Source organism: Microcebus murinus, chromosome 12 (assembly GCF_040939455.1).
Source record: "Microcebus murinus isolate Inina chromosome 12, M.murinus_Inina_mat1.0, whole genome shotgun sequence".
Classification (NCBI taxonomy): Eukaryota; Metazoa; Chordata; class Mammalia; order Primates; family Cheirogaleidae; genus Microcebus; species Microcebus murinus.
The window spans coordinates 87,751,760-87,776,143 of NC_134115.1; the positions used below are offsets into that span (position 1 = coordinate 87,751,760).

A 24,384-nucleotide genomic window follows, 5' to 3' on the forward strand; every position below is an offset into this window, starting at 1 on the left:
TTCCAGCCAGCCTCTCTCTGAAGATGTAGATAATCGTGGGACGATATCCTATTAGACATCTACATTCTGGGGGCCATGGCCCTGGTTTCTGTCCCCTTGTCCTTCACAGATGGCAAAGAACAGGTTCCTCTGGGCTTGGAGCAGCTCTTTAGGCAAAAGTGGCTTCACCATTGTATTCTCTTCTCCGAGTGCCTGTTTTCCTTCAGGTCTGGTATGAAAATTTCTTACTCTCCTATAAGTTTTTAGTGCTTTTGAAAATATAGCTCTATTTTAGATATAAGTTTTTAAGTTATCTTAAGCTGCAAAGCTGGTCCCAGTGCCCGGGCCCACCCTTACCAGAAGTCTGAGCTGTCTTTCTGAACAGGAAATGTGGCTACAGCTCTCCCCCACTTAGACATCTCGAGGGGCTCCAGCTGCCTCCACTGAGAAGCCTGCTCTTGACTGTGTCTTCCAGGACCTGTGTCACCCCAGTCCTGGCCACTGTCTTCTGCAAGCTCACCTCTCACTCCTCCCTGGTGCTGTCTGCTTCAGCCACACTGAGCTCTTCTGGTCCCTGACGGCCACTGCCCTCTAAGAGTAGGTAGGTGCTGTTCTGTTCCTTCAGGCTGAGGTGCTTTCCACTACCTCTTGGCCTCACTGAGTCCTGCTTGCCTTCTAGGTCTCAGGTTAGACGCCACCTCCTCCAGGAAGCCTGCCCTGACTGCACCGCCTGCCTCCCTGCCTGGCCTGGGCTCCCACAGTTGCCTGCACACCCTCCCCTGGAGCACTGACCTCACTGGCCTGTAATCACCCCTTCCCTGAGACTGTGGGCACAGACAGTATTTGTCGAATAAATGAATGGATGGGTGGATGGATGGATGGCTTCTTGCCCTGATAGTGTCAATTGTCTATCTCTCTGGACCCATATCCCACCCCTGCCTGAAGTGCTAGTGCCTGGACAGAGGACCTGTCCCCTAGAGGTCCCCCTGCACGTCCCCTGCCTCCCCCGCACGGAGAGGCTCCAGGCTGCTGCCAGCACACACTTCCCCTGAGGCTCGTGCATCCCCGGCCCCTAAGCCAAGAACTGGGGCTGTAGGTCCCAGCAAGAGGAGAATATCCCAGAGGGGCAGTTTTAATCCAGACCACAGGAAGCCCTGCTTCATGTAAAATTCATTCCTGCGTACACAGATTCCAAAACCTGCAGGGGATGTGTCCAGTCCAGTGGTGACATCCGTGTCTCTGACTTGGGTTAGGATCCCTAACTGTGGGACCTTGAGCAGATGACTTGGCCACTGAGCACCTCAGTTTGCCCACCTGTAAGATGGGGGAGCCACACCGTCTACCTGAGAGCACTGATGGGGGCCGGGCAGAGGGGCATTCTCACCAGATGTCACCTACGTTTTTCCAAGTATTCGCCTCGCCCCGCACTCGGCCCTCCTCGGGCCCCCTGTGCCTGTGCTGGCCCCTCTCTGGGACGCCCTTCCTCTCCCCTGACAGCACAGCCGCCCGCCCATCCTTCGAGGCCGGCTCTGCCTCCACCGGGCAGTTGGCGCCGATCGCCTGTTGCATGCAGGCCTTGCCAGCATCGCCCTCCACAGGGGGTGCACGGCATTCACGTGGAGCACTGGCTAAGCGCCACCTGTATGCAGGGCCCCATGCTGGGGCCACAGCACGGGGTGAGGCCTGTGGGGCCCCTGTGTCGCAGGGGCTGTGTCGCAGAGTCATCCTAGAAAGGCCGACAGCCCGGCTGGCCTCTCGGCAGTTCCCCCCTCCCCTGCCCCTTGGCTGTCACTCAGAGGGGGGTGGTGGAACTCGGGTGGGGCAGGTGGCAGAGAAGCACCATTTCCTGCTGGGGTTTGCAGGAGTGATGCTGACACCCTCACATACTGTGAAGTGCTTTAAAATTCAGAAACCGTGTCCCCTACATCCATATACCTGGTCTCAATCACAGAGGACAAGGTGGGGCTGATGATTTCATAGATGAGGAGACCTGAGGCCAGAGAGGGACAGTGACTGCCCAAGGTCACATGCTAGTGGGTGTCACTTGGCTCGGTGTTCATTCACAGCCTGAGCACTTCACCCCACAGAGCCCCCGGACAGACCTGCCTGTCCCCTCCCGGGGAGTCCACCCACTGAGGCCACAGAGCAGGGGGCGGAAACTTACAGGCATGCTGGCTGGGCGGGCACGTGAAAGAGTGGCCTTCATTCCAAGCGTGGAGCCCAGTGGAGTCTGCAACCAGGGAGCGACTTCTTCGGAGCTGCCTTTCACAGGACCCCTGAGGCTGATGGAGGAGAGCAGTGGAGGCAGGGAGGCCTGTGAGGGCTGGTGGTGATGAGGCTGGGACCGAAGGAGGCTGCAGGAGTGGAGATGAGGGGCAGTGTTTGAGACGTGTCCAGAAGTGGGACCTGGAGGCTGAGGGGCAGGGAGGACTCAAGGCTCTGCAAGGACAGCTAGGAGGATGATGGGCGTCATTCGCAGATTGAAGGAGCCCTGCAGGAGGTTCCAGTCTGCCTGGGGTACCAGGGGCAGGGTGACAAGGAATCCAGTTTGGGCCAAGGTCCCTTTGGGTCATCCAAGTGGGAACATGCAGCGTCCACAAAGGTGGCTGGGATTTATGGGCAGGCCCACTTGAAGCCCCTCCCCAACTCCTGGCCTCCAGCAATATGGGGACTTGGGGACAGTCCCTCGTGGTCCCAGGAGCACACAGACCTCACCTCCCTCCCAGCTTCTCTGGAGGGAAAACACCCCGGGACTTGGAACCCTGGAATTAATTTCATCTGTTTGTCTCATCGTCTCTTCATCGTGAGAAGAATGAATGATTGAGTCATCATTTCATCTGTTCACAGGGAGCTTTCCTAACCCGATCACTTAATCACAAGCTGATTCGTGATGAGGGAGGCAGGGCCCTGGGCCTGGGGGGAGGGCCCTGAGGCCCCCCTGTCCATTCCCAACGCCTACACGCCTGGCGGTGCATTTCAGATGAATCCCCTGCTGTCCCTGGCTGCCTCAGTTTCCCTGCTGGCTTTGGAATCCAGAGAACCTCATGGCGAGAGGGAAGATGATGCAGTGGTTGAGAGGAGTCTGATCTCTCAGCCACGACGGCCATGGGGTGTTGACCAGTCCTCTGCCAGCCATGCCTGGAGCCCCAGGACTTCTGCAGCTCATCCTCCTGGTCCCACCCACTAGCACAGAAACCCCATGAGGGCTTGTCTCTTTGGCTCCTGAGTGCGTGGAACAGTGCCTGGCACCTGGGAGAACTCAGAGTTTACTGAATTTCCACATTTGTCTTAAGCCCAGGCCTCCTGGCCTCATCCCCTGCCCCCCACACACCCCTGCCCCTGCACTCCAGCCCTGGGCTGTGGTCTATCCCCCACCTCCGGGTTTCCTGCTGGTGGTTCCATGAATTGAAATTCTTTTCCCTGCACTCCTCAAGGCTGACTCCCTCTCAACCTTCAGTTCTCGGTTTAAATGTCGCCTCCTTAGAGGGTCCCTCCCTGATCAAGCTATTTAGAGTAGATCCTTCTGTTATTTTTTTCTTTCCTATATTCTCATCTGCAGTGTTTGTTGCTACTTCCTCCCTTCCTTGTCTGTCTTGTTCGGGGTCGCCTCTGCTCCTGGGAGCAGCTCGCAAGGAGGCAGGCCTTGGGGAGCCTTTGACAGTCATTGCTTCGAACAGGCCAGGCAGCTGCTAGCTGCTCAGCGGATATTTTTTTGAGTAAAGAAACATATTCGTTCATAAAGTAGGGGTAACACACACTTTGCGGGGTTGTTCTGAGCTTTCAGTGGGCTGGTGCCTGGGACCACTTGGAACACAGCTCCTGGCATGGAACAGGCGATTGCAGATGGTGGCTCGAGGGTCCGAGTCACCTCCCTAGATGGGAAGCTCCTGGATGCAGGGCCCTGGATCCCAAATCCCTGCCGTGCCTGGCACAACTCGGCAGGAAATCCGCTGAATGCTTGAATGAGAGATTTACAAGACAGAGAAATAGGGTTAGTCATTGTCCTCGGCTATTGTTTTTGTTGCCTAGGAACCGCCCCTCCCCTCCCGGAGGTGAGTGACTTTGTGGAGTGAGGAACAAGGAGCGAATGACCCAGAAAGCAGGCCGGGCTCCGCAGCAGGCAGAGGGAGAGAGGGGCACCGGAGGGGCTCAGTTTTGTGGGACCCAGAGCTGGGGGAGGTGCTGCCTCCCTGTTTGGTAGAATCGAGATTCACAAGGATTTCCCTGATGTCCGCCACTGACAGAAGGAGTTTCACATAAGGAAATGCTAACTCCTGCATTTTGGCTCCAAAAATCAGTTGAAGATGGGGGGAAGGGGATGGGACCCAGCCACAGCAACTTGGGAAGCTCCAGGGCCCCTGGGCTGGCTACAGCTTAGTATGGGCCCCCGATGTCCCCAGATGGCATGTCAGTCCCTGAGAGCCCAGGGTAGGATCTCCGGGACACTTAGGGGTCTGCACTGCAGGTCCCTGGGGCCTGATGCAGTGAGTGCTCTAGTCCCCACGGCAGGAGCCCAACCTTGCCATTCTGTCCTGGACCCTTCTAGGGCGCAGGGTGGGGCACGTTGGGACATCAACCCGGGTCCCATCCCCTTTGCCCCAAGATGACCTCTTGAGCTTTCCAACTCGGCCAGGGTTTGTCGCCTAGTAGGAAAGAGCAATGACCCAGGTTCAAATCCCATCTCCACCCGTTAGTGGCTGTGGACACTCAGACGAATTGCTCAACTTCTCTAAGTCTGCTTTCTCTTCCCTAGAATGCAGGTAGTAACGACTGTTCCTTCTTGCAGTTGTGGTGGGGCTTCCATAAGGCAGCATCTCTGCAGTGCTGGCTGGGGTCCTGGCCCTGGAGCCCCCTTTGGGCCGTGGGGTGCCTTCAGAGCTGGCCAAGTGCCTGCCCTTCTAGAGGAAGCCATGGGGGGCTTCCTCTTGAAGCTGGGTCCCACGTGGCGATAGGCGCAGCAGGTGCAGGAACTCAGGAGTCCTGGGCCACGGGGAGTGCCCAGGTAAGGGCTAAACATCAGAAAGGCCGTTTCTCTGGTGGGGCTGCCACCATGTACCAGCAGCAGTAGTGCAAATGGCAGTGAAAGTGACAATGACAACAATAAAGGCAATAATGACCAGACTGGGTACACAGTGGGGGTAGGGGGAGCTCCAGCCCAGAATCTGGCTCCCAAGTCAGTGCTCTCACCTGCCCACCTGGCTGCCTCCTTTTTGTCCACCTTCTCCCCCCAGCCTGTGCTGAGGCCACCTGCTCTCTCTGCCTTTCTCTGTGGCACTCTGCCACAGAGCGGGCAGAAGTGAGGCAGCACATCACCCCGCCCCTCCAAGCCCGATGCAAGTGTTGACACTTCTTTGAACTTCCTCCCTGAGGGCCTCCCTGACCAGGCCACTCCTCTTATCTTCCAGGGCCAGGAAAAGAGCCAGGGCTTTGGAGTCTCTCAGATCTGGATTAAAATGTTGCTTGTGTGCACCTATTCAAAAACCCTCTCATACTTCATGGTGAATGGCTAAAATCATTTACCCCAAGATCAGGAACAAGACAAAGATGCCCACTCTTGCCACATCTATTCAACAATGTACTAGGGGTTCTAGCCAGGGCAATTAGGCAAGAAAAAGAAATAAAATCATCAAGATTAGGAAAGAACATGTAAGATTATCTTAATTTGCAGATAAGATCTTACATATAGAAAATCATAAGGAATCTACTGATATACATTATTAGAAATAATGAACGAGTTTAGCAAGGTTGCAGAATAAAAGATCAATATACAAGATTGTATTTCTGTGCATTAGCAATGAACACTATGAAAATGAAATTAAGAAAACAATTCTATTTACATTAGCATCAAAAACAATAAAATACTTAGGAATAAATTTAAGAAGGAAGCGTAAGATTTCTACACTGTATTGTACACTTATTGTGCCCTGTAATGTACACTTTATTTGTATACTGTATAAAACATTGTTGAAAGAAATTAAAAGCAGGCCTAAACAAATGGAAAGCTATCCTGTGTCTGTGGATTAGAAGACTTAATATTGTAAAAATGGCAACACCAACTGAACTGATTTACAGATTCAATGCAATTGAATGCAATTCTCAAAATTCCATTTGGCTTTTTGCAGCGATTGACAAGCTGATCCTAAAATTTCTATGGAAATGCAAGAGACCCGGAATAGCCAGACGATCTTGAAAAAGAAGAACAAAATTGGAGAACTCACACTTTCCAATTCAAAACTTACTGCACAGCTACAGTAATCAAGACTGTGTGGCACTGGCATAAGAATAGACTGTAGATCAATGGGAAATCGCAAGTCCAGAAATAAGCCCATATACATTTATGGTCAATTGATTCTTGCCAAGGGTACTAAGAATGAAGGAAAGAATAGTCTTTTCAACAAATGGTGTAGACAACTGGACATCTATATCAGAAGAATGAAATTGGATCCCAACCTCACACCATATACAAAAGTTAACCCAAAATGGATCATAGGCGTAAATGTAAGAATGAAAACTATAAAATTTTTGGATAAAAACATAGAAGTAGGCCAGGTGTGGTGGCTCACACCTGTAATCCTAGCACTCTGGGACTCCGAGGTGGGAAGATTGCTTGAGGTCAGGAGTTCGAGACCAGCCTGAGCAAGAGAGAGACCCCGTCTCTACTAAAAATAGAAAAATTAGCCGGGTGTGGTGGTGCATGCCCGTAATTCTAACAACTCAGTAGGCTGATGCAGGAGAATTGCTTGAGCCTGGGAGTTTGAGGTTGCTGTGAGCTAGGGCAATGCCATGGCAGTCTAGCCTGTCTGTTTTTTGAGACAGAGTCTCAAAAAAACATAGAAGTAAATCTTTGTGACCTTGGATTATGCATATGACACCAAAAACATGAGGACAAAAAGAAAATAAACAAATGGACTTGATCAAAATTAAAAGCTTTTGTGCTTCAAAGAACACCAACAAAGTGAAAAGACAATCCATAGACTGGGAGAAAAACTTTGCAGACCACATATCCGACAAGGGACTTATATCCAGAATATATAAAGAGCTCTTATAACCCACTCATAAAAGATAAGTAATCCAATTTAAAAATGGGCAAAGGATTCGAATAGACATTCCTCCACAGAAGACATACAAATTGCAATGAATACATTAAAAGATGCTCAAGAATCTTGGTCATTAGGGAAGACCATTAGTCATTAGGGAAGTGCAAATCAAAACCGTGAGATACCACTTCACCAGTGTAGAAATCTACAGGATGACTAATATTAAAAAGATGGACGGAAACAAGTGTTGGTGAGGATGTGGAGAAATTGGAACCCTTATACTTTGCTGGTAGGATTGTAAAATGATGCAGTTACTTTGGAAAGCAGTTTGGCAATTCCCCAGAATGTTAAACATGGAGTTACTATGACCCAGCAATCCTACTCCTAGGTATATGCTCAAGAGAACTGAAAACATATATTCACACAAGCACTTATCCTCGAATGTTCGTAGCCGAATTATCCCTAATAGCCAAAAGGCGGAAACAACCCGTATGTCCATCAACTGATGAACCCAACAGTGAAATGCAGTCCATCACGCAATGGAATATTGTTTGGCAATAAACAGGAATGAAGTACCGACATGTGATATGACGTGGATGAACCTTGGAAGCAGCTGAGTATTAATAAAAACAGTTGGGCACAGAAGGCCACGTGCCGTGTGACTGCATTTATGTGACCTGTTCCGAATCGGCAAAGCCACTGAGAGGGAACGCGGATCAGCGGGTGCCAGGGGCCGGGAGGGCGGAGCAGGAGCGAGTGGGAACGGGCAGGAAGTTTGTCTCGGGGCAGTGAAAACGCTCTGAAATTGGACAGTGGCAATGGCTGCACAGCTCTGCGACTATACCGGCGACCGTCGAGTTGCACGCTTTAAAACGGCGAACTCCATGGTGTGTACATTATGTCTCCATAAAGCCGCCATTAAAAAAGGCAGGGGAGGCAACGCTAGCCCACAGGAAATGTGCGGACAGAGAAACGGGTGAAACGGCACGGTGAGGAGGCAAAGGGACAGACCTGGCTGCAGGCACCCAACAGGACCCAGTTTCCTCAGTAAGCCAGCAGCATGAGATTAACTAATTTAGAAAAGGTAACAGGACTTAACATCCTGATGCCGTGGGTAGCCTTACTTGGATCCTAATTTGAACAAACCGTCTGGAACAGGACATCAATGAGAATATTCCGGAAGCTAGATTATGCCCTGGGGATTAGATGACTCCACGGCGGAGCCCGTATTAGAATCCCAACCCACTGGGCTCTGAGCCCCGGCCCTCACCTCCGGGGTGGTGTGTCCCTGCGGACCCAGCAGTTGTCACCTGCGTGTGTGTGTGCACATGAGTGTGTGTGTGCGTGAGTGTGTGTAAGAGACAGAGAAGGAGGGAGGGAGGGAGGGCGGGTGTCTGCCTCTCTGAGGCCAGCCGAGGCCCACTCCGAGGTGGAGTTTGTTTTCTCTCTTGCGAAGGCACAGTGGACACTGGGACGGCCTCTGAGCTGGCCGCAGCCCTCACACAGGCCGCTCAGTCTGTGCCGAGCCCTCCGCCTCTGCCCCAGGTCACCTCTGCCCCCCACTCCGGATGTCTAGGAGCCAGCCTGAGCAGCCCGGGAAGCCGGACAATGGGCCCTTTGGAGGCTGGGCCAGGGCCTGGGCCTCAGCTGTGGGCTGTGGCTGAGGCCACCACAGAAGGCTGCTTGTGGCCCGGCCGGGCGGCAGCCAGAAATAGGTCCTGCTGGGCGCTAGCTCCTGCGGGCCCTGCCCTGGGCTCGGCCGGGAACTCGGGTATTTGTGGAGCTGAGGGGAGGAGACCTTCGTCAGGAAAGCGGGTCTGTCTTGAGGCCTTCGGAGGCAGGGGAGGAGATGGACCCCTGCTGTCAGCTCCTGCCCTCAGCCCGAGCCTGCAGTGCAGGGGTGCAGGGAGCACAGGCTCCTGAGTCCCTCAGGTTCCAATCTTGGCCCTGCCCAGCCAGCTGCGTGCCTGGAATGCCAGGCCGGTCATCCCCCTCCCTGAGCCTCACTTTGCCCGTCTGTATAATGGGGACAAATCATAACAACTCCTTCCGGGGCGTGTGGCTTCCAGGAGACACCCCCAGCGCCTCTGCAGCCAGGACGTGCCTGTGGGCCGCTCCTGCCGTGGGGTCTCGCCCGGCCCTGGGCGGGCACCGCAGGGCCTGGATGGGGGTTTGGGGCACACACCGGTCTCACCGCTGTTTGGGGGATGGAAGCAGGGAAACTGGGCAGAGCCCTGCAGGCCCCCACCGTGGGGCAGCCCCTCCCCTGCGCAGCGTGGTGGCTCTGGGTTTCCAGCAGGCTCCCAGGCTGGCTCTGGGCTGCAGCCTCCGTCCTTCCATCCCACACTGGCGCCCTGCAGGAGTGCGGGCGGTGGGAGGAATTTCAGCCGCTGTTCCCTGTTCCCGCACGACTTCTACGTTTGCCTGTCTGGGTGATGGAGCTGCTGACGAAGGAGCGCTGCCAGCTTAGGCCTGTGGTCCACTGGGGCATATAGACCAGGGTTCAAAGCCAGAGTCATGCGGGCAGCGGAGGGCCCCTGGGAGGGAGGGGGGAGTCTGCGTATCTAGCTCTCCTGGAAGCCGGGGGACCAGGTCCCCCCTCCCGCCCCCTGTATGTCCTTGAAGCTATTTTTACATGCTGCTAGAAACCAGAATTACAGCCAGAGCCGAGGCACTGGGAGCTTTGCGTGCGCCGTGGGCCTTGCCCGGGGGACCAGGCGCCATTCCCAGCAGGCTGGTGGAGCCAGTCCAGATGCCGCACTGTGCAGGTCGGGGAGCCTGGGTCCCCCGTCCCTAATGAGCCTGGGGGTGTTGTTGGCAGGCCCCTGGCTGGCTGGGGAACAAAAACATAGAGAGGCTGTGGTGTGGGTGCTGTTGTCCCCAGCTTCTCGAGCCTCATGAAAATCCAGAATGCTCAACATCATTCATTCATTCATTCATTCGCCACTGACCTCTTCACTCGTCATGCATTTAAGGATCTTCTAGGTGCTAGGGTGGGGGGCTTACCCACAAAACACACAGAGCCTAGCTCTCACAAATCTGACTGCTTCATCCTCTGGCTCAAGACCCTCCCATTGCCCTCTGGAGACGCTTCCATCTTTGTACTATAGCAAGAACCAGTCAGGGAGTGTTCCCTGCTCACCCAGGCCTCCTGAGAGACTCCCGACCTTGCCCGTCCTGCTGTCCCCTCTGTCCTCCCCGCTTCCCAGCCTGGTCAGGACCTTTTGGGGGGTGACTGAGGGGCAGGACTGCAGAGCAGGAGGGGAGGGCAGGGATCGCACTGCTGGCTGAGTTCTGGGCTGTTCTTTGCTGGGGGCTCTGGGAGGCAGAAAGGAAACACAGGCCTAGAGCCACTGGGGCTGGACGGCATGGCACGAGGGAGGGTGGGGTGAACAGGAAGAGGGCAGGGCTCTGCGAGCGAGGGGCTTGGGGCAGCGCATGATACCAGAGCGCTGGAGGGGCAAGCGGGGGGCTGGGAAGTGCTGCCGAGGGCTGTCAGTTGGACTGTCCTTACTATCCTTTGCGTGACACAGAAAGGATTGGCAATCCCTATAAAGAATGTTCGGTCGCTGTCCTGAGCTCCCTTAAGGACACTCTGCAGAGACGGGGCATTGTGGGCCCCAGGACTTACTTGGGTCACGTGTAGACGGCTCCCGAGGCTCTCAGGGTCCGTGCCTGCCCACTCCTCCACTGGACCTCTCACGGTTTTGCCGTCCTCTCCCCCACTCCTCATCTGAATCCCACCTTCCAGCCCATCTAGTCCCTTTGACCTCCCTGAAAGGACCTTGTTCCCTGCTCCCCCCAGCTTTGCTCTGACAACTGCCTGGACCAGCCTCCACCCCCCACCGCCTGGCTGTTCCAAAGTATTTTGTCTCCTGGGCCCCCCAGTTCGCTTTCCTTGGTCACCTGTCTGCAGACCATTTCCCTCTTGCTTCCTACTTTGGTATGAATTTTAGTTCTGTCTTAGAAGAATACAAAATTAGCTTACAGGTAAGTTTTACCAGCCTGTTTACCTTTAGGACAATACACAAATAACTGGCATTGCCAGAGAAATGAGGTCAGCTGGTCACTTTGTCTTGCTGGTTCACAATGACACAGTAATTCATTCCTCAAAAAAACAAAACAAAACAAAACAAACCCAAAACCAAAACCAAAAACAAAAAAACAAACCAAACAAAAAAACCAAACCCATTGGCACCACTATATGCTAGATATTCTGTTGGGTCCCAGTGATATAACTATACATAATGGACCTTGGCCCATAATTCCGATCCTAACCCCAAACCAAACCTAAGCTCAACCCTAACCCCAATACTAACCATAATCCTAAAGCCAACCCTAATCCCAAACCCACAGTAACCCCAATTCTAACCTCAACCCTAAATCCAATCCCAAACCTAACCCAAACACCAAAACCAACTCTAACTCCAACCCAACTCTAACCCTAACCCCAAACCCAAGCCTAACCCCAACCCCAACCCTAATTCTAACCTTTGTGTTCAAATTGTTCCAATAAATGTGTGTCTCCTTTTCTTAGTCAGTGGAGCATGCAAAGTAATAATGAAGCTCATTTCTCAATCATCCAGCGCCTACAGATGGAAGAGGTAGATGGTGAGTGAGACACCTCGAATATGAGCCCAACTCAGGGGATACCTTTGAAAAACAGGCATGTGGATTTTCCTCTAAATCTCCATGACTCTATTTCCTAAAATCAAGATCCCCAGTGTGACCCTGCCTGGCGCCTGCAGATTCCTCCCCTGCTGGCCTCTGGGCCACATAGACACTACCCTTTCGTGAATGTCCTGAGCTCCTTCCTGCCGCACACCCCGCACTGCTCCTTTTGCCTGGCCTTCCTTCCCTCCGCTCCTCACTAGGCTGACTCCTGTTCAATCCTCAGGTCCCTCTCCCATGTCACTCTCGCAGGGAGGCCTGCCCTGCCTGCCCCTCCCCCAGCCTCCTTCTTTCCTGGTGCTAGTGGCTCCATACTTTCCTTTCAGGGCATTTATGGGTATCTGTGGCTACGTGTTTGTTTGCATGTTTATGTCTTTCACGTCCGTCTCCCCAGCCAGACGGTGACCTCTTTCAGGACAGGGACTGCTTTGTTCACTGTACCTAGCACAGTGCCTGGCACATAGCAGACTTGCGGAAAACCTCGTGGAATGAATGAATGCATGCATTTCCCACTTCTTCATAAAAGTGGGGCAGATTCCAGCTAATTGAAGCTCCTAGCTAGGGGATGTTTGCTTGTCTCAGGCCCTGCCCTGGGCCCTGGCAGGCACCAGTAAGAGGTACCCTGTTCCTGCTGCTGCAGTTCCACACCCAATTCTGCTTCCATCGAACTACTTAGAAACAGAGGATCTTGGAAACCCATTTCCTCATTTCAGATTCTCCATCTCACCTTCACCATTTTACATGATGCTTTTTCCCAGCGATGCAGAAAATGCTAGTGTGGCAATCCCCAAGCCCTGTCCTGCCCCCAGCGCTCGGCACCGAAACCTCCTTTTTGTCCCTGCACCCAGAGGGGCCCAGCTCTGTGTCTACCTCCAGGAACGCAGCAGACCGGCTGCTGCCATGGGAACCCTGACAGACGCCAACCCCATCTTCCCGTTTTGCTGACAGGCATGTTGAGGTCGGCGTTGGAACCAGGCTTGGGCAAAAGAGTCAGAGGTCAGAGCCCCAAGAGCCCCCAGCTGAGAGAATGGATTCTTCCCCCCCACATGAGGTCCTGTTTTCCAGACGGGCAGGGAAAGGACAGGGAAAGGGTCACTGCCGTTTATTGCACCTCCTGGTGCGAGGCCTGAGCTAACCGCTGGTCATCCCGCTGGACCCTCGCAGTCGCCCCATTTACCAGGTGAGGCACGGAGAGGCTCATTCACTCGCACAATGCGCACGGCTAGCAGTGTTGCTGGAGTTTAGAGTCTGAGCCTTACACTTCATCGGCCAAGAACATCCCAGGAGTGCCAAGGAAGCGCTGTCAAGATGTTACCAAAAATACGCGGTACCGACGTCAGCCGAGTGGGCATCGTGCGCACTGCGGACCGCGGGGGTCGGGTGACCCGGGCCCCGCCCTCGGCTGGCTGACGCCCCGCCCTCGGCTCGCTGACGCCCCGCCCTCGGCTGGCTGACGCCCCGCCCCCGGCTCGCTGACGCCCCGCCCTCGGCTCGCTGACGCCCCGCCCCCGGCTGGCTGACGCCCCGCCCCCGGCTGGCTGACGCCCCGCCCCCGCCCGCCCCGCCCCGCCCTCCCGGCCCCGCCTGCTCCGGGCCGCTCGGCCCCGCCCCCGCGGGCAGCGCGGGCCTCCCATTGGCCGCCGTTTCCATGGCTACGCGGGCCGGCGGAGCTGCCGGCTTCCCGACACGTGTCCCAGGAGCCGCCCGCAATTTGACAGGCGACCATGTGCGCGGCAGCGCGGGAGCCAGACAAAGGGCGGGAGGCGCGAGCGGGGCCGCGAGGGCGGGCGCGGCCGGACGGTGGGGCCGCGCCCCCCGCCAGCAGGACCCCTCCTCGTGGTTTGAGGGCAAGGAGAAGGGGTCGCCGCGGAAAGCCGGGCAGGACAGGGTCCCGGCAGCCCCACCCGCTCTCCCTCCCCCAGGACAAATCGGGGACTCGGGCCTCTTCTTCGCCCCAGGAGCCACCGCGTCCCGGCTTAGCTCCCGGCCCTGGGCTTCCAACCCGGCCTGGACCTCGGCCCTCGCCATGTGAATTCCGTTTCTCTGGCTTGTTCTAGAAGTGAAAGCTTAACAAGCGTTGTTGTTTCGATACTAGAAAAATGAGACCCAAGGAATTGTGGGGGACCTCGCCATCCACCCATCCATCTGCAGCAGCTGCTGCGCCCCCATCGTGACTGCGCGCCCCTCCGCTGGGCTGCTGCGCCCTGGGGTGCGGTGGAGTGGCCGCCCCGCCGTGGCCAGTTGCATCGGTTTGCTGTCGCGGCTGTAACACTTCACCACAAATGGAGTGGCCTGAAACAGCACGTGTTTACTCGCTCACAGTTCTGCAGGGCAGAGTCGGGCAGGTCTCACTGGGCTAGGTTCAAGGTGCCTGCAGGACTAGCTCCTTCTGGAGGCTCCAGGGAGAATCGGTTTCCTTGCCTTTTCCAAGTATAGAGGCCGCCTACATCGGTCCCCTTCCGTCTTCCAAGCCAGCAATAGCTGCGAGTCTTCCTTCCCTAGCGTCACCATGACGCTGGCTCTTCTGCCTCCCTCTTCCACATTGCAGAACCCCGTGATTACACTGGCCCATCCAGAGAATCCGGAATCCTCTCCCCGTCTCAGGATCAGCTGATTAGCAACCTCAATTCCATGTGCAACGTTCGCTCTCACCTGCTGTGAAACATAAGAAAGAAGTCTGTGTGTTCCAGGGATTGGGATGTGGATGTCTTGGGGGCATTGTTCCACCTGCCACACCCTCCTGACGGTCTTACCTCTGGAATCTCTGAACCCTCCACCCCCATTCTTCCTGCCGCTTCCTTGCTGGTTACTATGTCTCTCCCAAGATGCCCCCAGTAGCACCTGTCCACATGCCCCAGGGCTGGTGCCCCCAAATCCGGACGCTGCCACTTCCAGGGCCCGGGTCACCAGCAAGGGAGCGTCTAAACTCTACTTGGGCACAGGGGCCCTTGACCTGCCTTGCCCTGTTGGCTCCTCCAGACCCACACCCACTCCCACGCTCCAGCTCACACCTGCGCTCCCGTAATACGACATTACTTCTGGTTCTCTTTATGCCCCCAGGGCATTGATCCTTCCTGGCCATTGCCTGTGTGGTTCCCACTCTCTGGACTCTCCTGCCTGCCTTACTCATCCCCCCAGGGGGACCTGGGCCCCTTCGCTGTCCTTCCCCAGGCACTAAGCGCGCTTTTCACTGACTGCGTTGGCTCAAAGAGATCGGAACACGCAGCTGCCTCCCCGTGCCCCTGAGAGCCCTGTGGGGTGGGCACCATGTCTTCCTTGCCTCTTCGGCCGCAGTGCCCAGCACGGGACTGGTCACATAGCAGCTGCTCAGTGAACTCGGATAGAGCTAAACTCAAGGACTTGGTCTGGGGGGTGGTGGAGACCCGCTGGGCTGTTTTGGGGAAGCAAAGGGTAAAGTCGGGTGGGAAAGTCCTCTTGCACGGGGACCCTTGCTCTGCTTCTGTTTACTGGGGTGGAATAATAATTCAACACCAATAATACAACGACAGAGCGATACCACCCGTGGCTGCTGACACTGAAGGCTGCTCGGTGCCGGCATCTGCCAAGTGCTTTACGTGGGTGTTACTGACCGACTCCCACGGCAGCCTCCGGACATGCCAACTCCTAGCCGGTCTCCCTTTCGTAAATGAGGACCCTGGGGCGCCTGAGGTTGACTGCGGCCAGCTTTGGAAGAGACTCGGGGCTAGGAAAGCACGGTGGCTGTCCTGACTAGGGGTGTGGGCACAAGGGTGGTGCCGGCACAGACCTGCAGGGCCAGGAGCCCGGCCTTGGGTCGGCTGGGCCTGGCCCTGGGAAGCAGCTTCCAGCATGTCCGGCCCTGTAGCCTCCTCTTTCCTCTCACTTCCTGCCCCCATTCCTCATTGTTCTCCCAGCCTATTGTCCCCCCAGCCCTTGCAGGATATGTTGGCAGCAGGTTCATTTTCCAAAGTGAAAGCAGGGAGACGGGGAGTTTCAGTCGGGGGAGACGAGAAGTTCTGGAGGGGCTGGTGGCGATGGCCGTGCAAAAACGTGAAGGTTCTTAAGGCCACTGAACCATGCACTTAAAAACGACTAAAATGGTAACTTTTATGTTACGTATATTTTACCACAATAAAAATATTGTTCAAAGAAAATAAAGCGAATCGAAGGAAAAGTGCCCGGGCTTGCTGAGCTTTTGAGGCTGGCCGCCCACGGCACACTTGCCATTTCCTAAGCGCCTCCCACGGGCCGGCCACGCACATCCTCTTCTCGTCCTGGAAAGGAACTCGAGGAGAGAGATGGCCTCCCTCTCCACTGGCGGGGAGTCTGAGCTCGGGGACTGGTGGTGACGAGGCCGCGTTCACAAACCCGGGGGGCTCCGGTTCTAAGGAGCAGTGCAGGGAAGCCGTAGGAATTTGGGCTCAGAACAGGTTCTGTTCCTTCCTGCTGCACGACCTTGAGCAAATTGCTTCCCATCTCTGAACGTCCTCTGGCAATTGGGGACAATAATAGCATCCTCCCCAGTGCAGTGGGAGGATTCAACAAGATGTCGGAAAGTCCTAGCACAATGCCTTGGCCACCGTCAAACATAAAATTATCTCCAGAGCCCAGTTCTTGGCTCCACACGGCACCCTCCCTCGATGCCCACTGGACAGACGGCTGGATGGGCGGCCAGGAGAGCAGCCTCAGGGTCTCAGCCCTGACACTGACTTTCTCCGCGGCCTTGCGGAAGTCCCCTCTGTTCCCTGGGCCTCCCGTTTCCCTCCGTAAAGTTGGGAGAGTGGGTAGGGTCTACAGGGTTCCTGCCGGCTCTGGTTTACTGGGGTTTCGCCCCTAACCCTGGACCTCTTCAGAGCCAGTGTCCTCTGTCTGGCCCACTCTCTGGCAGAGGGGTCTGGCTTGGTCCCAGTTCCACCTTTGCCCCCCAGTCTTCTCAGGAGAGTCTAACCCCCAAGCAAGGGAAAGGAGGAAAGGAAGATGCGGGCAAGAGAGTTCTCGGATGCCGGGGTGTGAATCCTTGCCTGCCACCCAGCCCTGGCCTCTGCCAGAAGTGGCAGCAGGAACGCCCAGCTCCGGGGGGCATTCTGCAGCCTCCTGATGTTGGCTTGAACTGTCGCCTGGTAGTTCTGGGTGCGAGTTCTCCCCTTCTCCCCAACTACGTGCAAGTTTCAGGGGCTCAGACACAGGCTTCATTTCTCCCGTGTCTCCTGCCATCTCCGCAGGGCTGGGCCCACGGGCGGCTCCTCAGCAACCCCACGGTGCGGGGTAGTGTGGCGGGATCCTGGGTGCTGGGAGCAGGAGGGAAAGAGCGAGGGGCTCCAACTGCAGAGTCCTGGGGGGAGAACACGAGCAGGGGAGGGCGGTCGGGTCCGAGCGCTCCGGGGGGCTCAGTAAGCAGGACCCGGCTGGGCGGGCACGGAGGCTGCTGAGGAATCAGAACGCGGAGACACCTACACGGGCGGCGCACAGGCGCCGGCTGTAGGAAGGTGAGCGTTTGCAGAGGCTCGACCACAACAATAGTAATACTCATAATTTTAAAGACTAGGCGATGCTGCGCACATAGTCAAATCTCACCCACGTCTTAGGACGCAGCAGGGACCGTTGGTTTCTCCGTTTTACAGATAGAGACACTGAGGTTTGGGGACGCTGTGCCAAGGTCACACAGCAAGCGGTGGCCGTGGGCCGAGACTGAGAAAGACGTGTGGCCTGGGACTGGAGGAGGGCCGGGATTAGGCCAGGGCGTGACCGCAGGGCAGGGAGGTGGCTGACTGCCCAGGCCTAGGTGGGGGGCAGGGGTCGGGGGTGCCAGGTTCAGTCCAGCAGGACAGGGGCAGCCACCGTGGACCAAGGGGGAGGAAACCTCACGCAGGAGAAGAACACTGAACAGACTTCTCTTCCTGCTCTGCAGTGACCCTAAGTGCTTTGGGCGGAAATCTGAATTCAGCTTTCAAGCAAGACATGGAGTCTCTGCTCCTCCACCCCCCCCAATCTCCTTATAATGTCGACACTGGCGACGGGAAATGTGGCCTTAATCCGAAATCCATTCATTCGTTAGATGTCTGCTGGGCAGCACCCCGCGCCGGGCCCTGCTCTAGGCCCCGGGTGCAGCAGGGAAAGGGGACAAAACTCCCTGCCACGGCGAAACCGAGCGTGGTCGCGCTGTGACAGAGCGGGCGGGCACCACGCTGTGGGGGAAGAAAGGGGAGCGGTACAGGGTTTGTGGGGAAAGGGGTTTGCCATATCAGATAAGGGGGCCAGGTGACCTCAGGGAAAAAGTCACATTCCAGCGGAGACTTGGGAGAGTGGGGAGGGCGCATCGTGCTGGGATCTGGGGGAAGAGTGTGCTGCAGGGGGAACAGCACATGCGAAGGCTCCCAGGGACGGCGAGGTGGCCAGTGTGGCTGGACCGGGAGGGGACGGTGGCGTGCGATGCCGGGAGGTTAGGGAGGAGAGGCCTCTGTGGGGCTGCACTGGCCTCTTAGGGACTTTGGCTTGTACCAGCAAGAGCCGGGAAGCATAACCTGATTTACATTTAGAAAGGACCCTCCCAGCCGCTGTGCGGGCGAGCTGAGGACTGTGGGCCAGGCGGAAGAGGTAGACGAGAAGGAATTAGCTTTAGGATCTAATTTGAAGGTGATGCCGCCAGGATCAGCTGACGCTCTGGATGAGGGTTTACGAGGAGAGAAGTCGGGAATGATCCCAGAGTTTCTGGCTCCAGTCACTTGCTGGGTGGGGAGCGAGCTCTGGGAAGTCCTGTCGCAGCCAGGCGGGCGGGGAACCAGGCGTGTGGAGTTCAGGGGGCAGGGCAGCAGGGAGGTGGCAGTTGTGGTTCTGGAGGCTGCGCTGACCACCACCCAACCGGATGAGACCGCCCAGGCAGAGGGGGAGGAGGGCAGAGGCCTGTATTAGTCTCCCGGGGCTGCTGTGACAAAGTGCCACAAACTTTGTGGCTTCAAACAACAGAAATGTATTGTCTCACAGGCTGGAAGGCTGAGGCCGAGGGGTCAGCCGAGGTCCCCGAGACCTGCCTGGAAGCGTCCCCACCTCTGCCCGCTCCCTGGTGGCTGGCGATGCTTGGCTTGCACTGTCACTCTGAGCTCTGCCCCAGTCATCACATGGCCTTCTCCCCGCGTGTCTCTTTTCATAAGGGCACCAGTCTTCTTGGATTGAAGGCCCACCCCACTCACGTGTGACCTCATCTTAACTAATCACATCTGCAACGACCCTATTTCCAACTAAGGTCACATCCGGGGATAGGACCTCAACACATATTTTTTATTTTTATTTTAAAAAGTTTTTAGGGTCCGGGCGCTGTGGCTCACGCCTGTAATCCTAGCACTCTGGGAGGCCGAGGCGGGCAGATTGCTCGAGGTCAGGAGTTCGAAACCAGCCTGAGCAAGAGCAAGGCCCCGTCTCTACTAAAACAGAAAGAAATTAATTGGCCAACTAATACATATAGAAAAAATTAGCCGGGCATGGTGGCGCATGCCTGTAGTCCCAGCTACTCAGGAGGCCAAGGCAGGAGGATCGCTTGAGCCCAGGAGTCTGAGGTTGTTGTGAGCTAGGCTGACGCCACGGCACTCACTCTAGCCTGGGCAACAAAGCGAGACTCTGTCTCAAAAAAAAAAAAAGTTTTTAGGTTACCTTATTTTATATTGTGGAAAAATAAGCATCAAATTTACCATCTTCACCATTTTTAAAAAAATTTTTTCCAGAGATACGGTCTTGCTCTGTCGCCCAGGCTGGAGTGCAGTGGCTGTTCGCGGGCGTGACTGTGCCGCACTGTGTCCTTGCACTCCTGGGCTCTGGCGACCCTCCCACCTCAGCCTCCTAAGCAGCTGGGAATACGGGAACACACCGCCACGCCTGGCTCCATCGTCACCGTTTGCGAGTGTGCAGCGGCATTAAGCACATTCATGTCCTGGTACACCATCCCCCTCGTCCATCTGCAGAACTTTTCCTCTTCCCGGACCGAAACTCTGTCCCCGTTAAACACGAACTCCCCCTCCCCCTCCCCCAGCCCCTGGCAGCCACCATTTTCTTTCTGTCTCTGTGAATTTGACCACTCTAGGGACGCCATGTAAGTGGAGTCATATGGTGTTTGTCCTTTGGTGTCTGGCTTATTTCAATTAGCATCATGTCCCCAAGGTTCATCCACATCATAGCATGAGTCAGACTTTCCTTCCTGTTAATATTCCTCGGCATATCTTTTCTGGGGACACAATTCAACCCATAACAGGGCCCAGGGACATTTGAATCATGGTCACTGGAGATCACAGAGGTGGGGAGGAACCAGCCAAGAAGGTTGGGAAGAGCGGCGGTCAGGTCCCATCGGGGAGGAGGGCGTGGTGTCCGGTGCCACAGCTGTAACTGGGTGAGCAGTGGCGGCTGTCACTGGGCGAGCAGTGGGGAGCTGGCGGTGGCCTTGGCGAGAGCACTGTAGGTGGGGTGGAGGGGACGGAGCCTGTTTGCAGTGGTTCTGGGACACACAGGTGGGGAACCCTTTCGATAGACACTGCAGCGCGGGGAGCAGGGGGGTGGGCGGGGCCGGGGACAGATGGCAGTCGGAGGTTCTGCGAGGGTGGGAGTAGTCATGGCGCCTTTGCGTGTCGGTGAGAACTGTCCGGCGGGAGGGGACACTGGGGGACACAGGACAGAGGTGGCTGGAGCACGTCCTTCAGGGGAGGTCTGGGGCTCAAGGCAGAGTCACCTGGGGGCTGAGCGTCCTCCAGAGCAGGAGGGTGGCGAGGCGAAGGAGCCGTGGCGGCAGCCCCTGGTTCCCGTTGTCTCTGTCCCTCTGAAGTAGAAAGCAGGTCATCAAGGGACAGATCGGGGAGACGGTGTTGGGGTCTGAGAGGTGACGAGAGGGCAGGGGCAGGTAACCGAGGGGAGGGCGGGCCCGTGGGGGAGGGGCAGGCGCTAGACTGCCGGGACCGGGCGCGGCCGTGTGCCGGGCGCCAGGCCGATGCTGCCTCACACGTCTTCTTAGCTAATTCTCCCAACAGCCTCTACGTCATGTGCGCTTTTATTTTCCATTTTACAGATGTGGAGAGTCTAAGGCTTAGGAAGGAGCTATGGTCTGAATGTTTGTGTCCCCCCCAAGCCCCACGTGAGGGTGTTAGGAGGTGGGGACTTTGGGAGCCGATTAGGTCATGCAGGTAGGACACTCATGCGTGGGATTCATGCCCTGGCAGATAAGAGAGGCCCCAGAGGGCTGGCCGGCCCCGCTACCACGTGAGGACGCAGCGAGAAGTCCCGTCTATGAGCCAGAAGCCCGGCCCTCAGCAGAACCGAATCTGCTGGTGTCTTGGTCGTGGAATTCCAGCCTCTGGAGCTGGGAGAAAGCACTTTCCGTTTTTCCATAAGCTGCCAGCGACGGCGCGTGTTACAGCGCCCAGACAGACCCAGCTGGCGGGCTGCAGCTTTCTCAGCCCAGAGAACCCGTAAGTCTGCGACAATCCTAGAGGTGGCCCGAAGACTATTTTGTCAATTATTAAATTACATTTTTTATGCCTGTAAAAGGACGAAATGTTTATTTCAGAAAATTTAAAGTAATACAAACATGTAGCACAAATACGAAAACAATTTTAAATGCTTATATTAAATAATTTCACCACTCTGGAATAATCGCTGTTAACGGGTGCTGATTTTCTTGCAGTACTGTTTTCTGTGCATGTTATCAGGGGCAGATGTGATGCTGTGTGTTCAGCAAATCCTGTCTCCCTTCTGCTGTGACACACGGCCCGGCCGCCTTTCCCAGCTTCCCCTGCAGGGAGGGCGGCTGCGGTGCCGGAACGTGGGAGAACCTGACGTCACCCGATTCCCTGCCTGCTTCGCCAAATCTTCCACTGATCCTCCCAGATCTCTTCTCTGGTGCTCTCAGGCCAGGAGGGACCCAGCGAAGGACTCCCCCAAGACCCTAGGGAGCAACCAAGCCACTGGTCGGAAAAAAAACCTGGGTTCCAGGGGAGGAAAGGCCCCCAGCCCTGACGCCCCACATTCGATGGTGTCTTAGGGGAAATACGGCTTTGCTTGGCTGAGCCACCGACCTCTTGGAGTTGTTCGTTAAAGCCGTTAGCCTTATGCAGCAACGCCATGTAAACATTGGAATCATACTTGAGATGTTCCTTCGAGACTGATTTAGGATGGTGATTGCTACTGCTTAGCATTCATCACCACCTTTCCCCCATTTTATTCAACCACTCTCGACAGCATGATTTTAATGGTTGCGTGGAAGCCCACCGTGGTCCTTTGCCTGCCCAATCTCGTGTGGTTGGAAACGTGGGCTGCTTCCAACATTTTGTGTGTACAAGTCGTGCTCCAGGGAGCACCTTCACCATAGCTTAGGTGACCCCTTCTGCAGAGGCACCTCTGCACCCCACCTGGTTTCCTGCCTGAGCCTCTCCTCTGTGCTTAATGGAGCGCCCCAAGTCCACAGAGACTATGTAAAAATGAGTATGGTGGGGTAAGTGGTACCATCTTGTGCTAAGTTGTATGAAAAGCCTTGGTTTTCTAGAACTGATCTCATTTTGCCCTTGTGTCTCCTTGCCTGCCAATATCTTCCTGGTGGAGGGGGAGGTGGGGTGACAAAACTGAAAGTCTCTTCCCTTGTAAAACGGCCTCTTCCAGGCAAGCACTCGGTCCACCCAAAGCCCTACTCCTTGTAAGGGGGGAGTGTCTGCACTTGAGGGGGGTGTCTCCCTCCTGTTTCTTTTTTTTTTTTTGAGATAGAGTCTCACTTTGTTGCCCAGGCTAGAGTGAGTGCCGTGGCGTCAGCCTAGCTCACAGCAACCTCAAACTCCTGGGCTCAAGCGATCCTTCTGTCTCAGCCTCCCGAGTAGCTGGGACTACAGGCATGCGCCACCATGCCCGGCTAATTTTTTGTATATATATTTTTAGTTGGTCAATTAATCTCTCTCTCTTTTTTTTTTTGAGACAGAGTCTCGCTTTGTTGTCCAGGCTAGAGTGAGTGCCGCGGCGTCAGCCTAGCTCACAGCAACCTCAAACTCCTGGGCTCAAGCAATCCTGCTGCCTCAGCCTCCCGAGTAGCTGGGACTACAGGCATGCGCCACCATGCCCGGCTAATTTTTTCTATATATATTAGTTGGCCAATTAATTTCTTTCTATTTATAGTAGAGATGGGGTCTCGCTCTTGCTCAGGCTGGTTTCAAACTCCTGACCTTGAGCAATCCTCCTGCCTCGGCCTCCCAGAGTGCTAGGATTACAGGCGTGAGCCACCTCGCCCGGCCTCCTGTTTCTTTTTCAAGATGGTATCTGGCTTATGTGGCCTAAAGGGGTCGGGGAAGGAGTCTCTCGGCCTACTTGCTGTCACTGTACCTGTGCAGGTGTGGCGGTCTGGTCTGCCCTGGTCTCTGGCGTGGCATTGGCGTTCTCTGAAGCTGACCGTGGACTTGGCCTTGCCAGCATGTCTTATCTCAGAGCCGAGCCTCTTCCCGCCTGTCTTGCTTTCCTGTGGCTGCCGTAACAAAGTGCCACCAACGAGGTGGCTTAAAACAACAGGAATGAATTCTCCCACAGTTCCAGAGGCTGGAAGTCTGGAACCAAGGTGTTGGCAGGGCCACGATTCCTCCGAATGTTCCAGGGGAGGCTCCTTCCTGCCTCTTCTGGCTTCTGGAAGCCTCGGACTCAGCTGCATCACTGCAACTTCTGCCTCCGTCCTCACATGCATGGCCTGCTCCCTTCCACGCCACGCGTCACGCGGGGTTCTGGCCCACCCTAACGACCTCCTCTGGATTGTATCTGCAAAATCCCATGTGCGAATATGGGCACATTCCCAGGGCTTAGAACTTCAAGCTTCTTGGGGATACGCTTCAACCCATAACCCCATTCCTGGGTCCCTTCCCTCCGGGGCTTCATCTACTGGACGGCAGTGGGGGTCTCTGTGAGACGGTTCTCAGACCCTCCCGCCTGGGGACGAGGGACCCTCAGCCACTTCTGCTCGGCAGCAGCCTGGCCACGTGGGGTGCAGTGTCAGGCCCAGGGGAAGCCTTTCAGCCCACCTGGGACACACCTGGGGGCACAGGCACAAGCTCCGCCGTCCTGGTAGCCCCAAACCTAACTGAAGCTTCCACTTCACCTGGGCTCGTCACCTCACCCCGCCCCAGCCCTGCTCCCCCGCCTCCTGCCCCCAAAGGGTCTCCCACTCCCGCTGCTGTCCGGCAGGGGCTCTCCTGTGTCCTCCCCCTTCTCCCCGTCCTGTGCTGCAGGGGTCACCCACCAGCTCATCGTGGGGCAAAGAGCTGCATGGCTTGGGTTTCGTGGAGGGGGGAGATGTAGAGAGACGGAAAACATCCTGGGTTAGCTAACGGGAAGACACAGCAGGAACCGTCTCCAACATCCTGTGTTGCTAACATGTTGTTGGTGTTGAACTCTATTTGCCTTGACCTTTGAGAGGCGAAGCAGATGAGAGCCCGGCCTCCCTTTCTCTCCCAGCTGACTTGCGGGCGCAGCGAGCCCGGCCACGCTTCCCAGTCTGTCCCCCGCGCCCTGGGCTCTCCTGGCCCCTTGGCGCCAGGTCTCACTTTCTGGGACACTCTTCCCTGCCTCCTTGCTTGGGAAATCCCTACGCACGCTTTGGGTCTCAGCTTGGACGACACCGCATCCAGGAAGCTGTCCCCGGTGCCCAGACATGTGACCACCGCAATGGCCTCCCTGACACCCGCCGCGCTTGGGGCTACGTGGCGTGACCCTCACAGAC

The 24,384-nt window shown here is 56.0% G+C and overlaps 1 long non-coding RNA gene across 1 annotated transcript; it reads left to right on the forward strand.

Moving 5' to 3' along the window:
* Positions 1 to 530: 530 nt before the first annotated feature.
* On the forward strand, positions 531 to 7,659 carry LOC142874386 (uncharacterized). The gene is made up of 2 exons (XR_012922204.1): positions 531 to 580; positions 6,102 to 7,659. It is a non-coding gene; the product is annotated as an uncharacterized LOC142874386 (long non-coding RNA).
* The last annotated feature ends 16,725 nt before the right edge of the window (positions 7,660 to 24,384 follow it).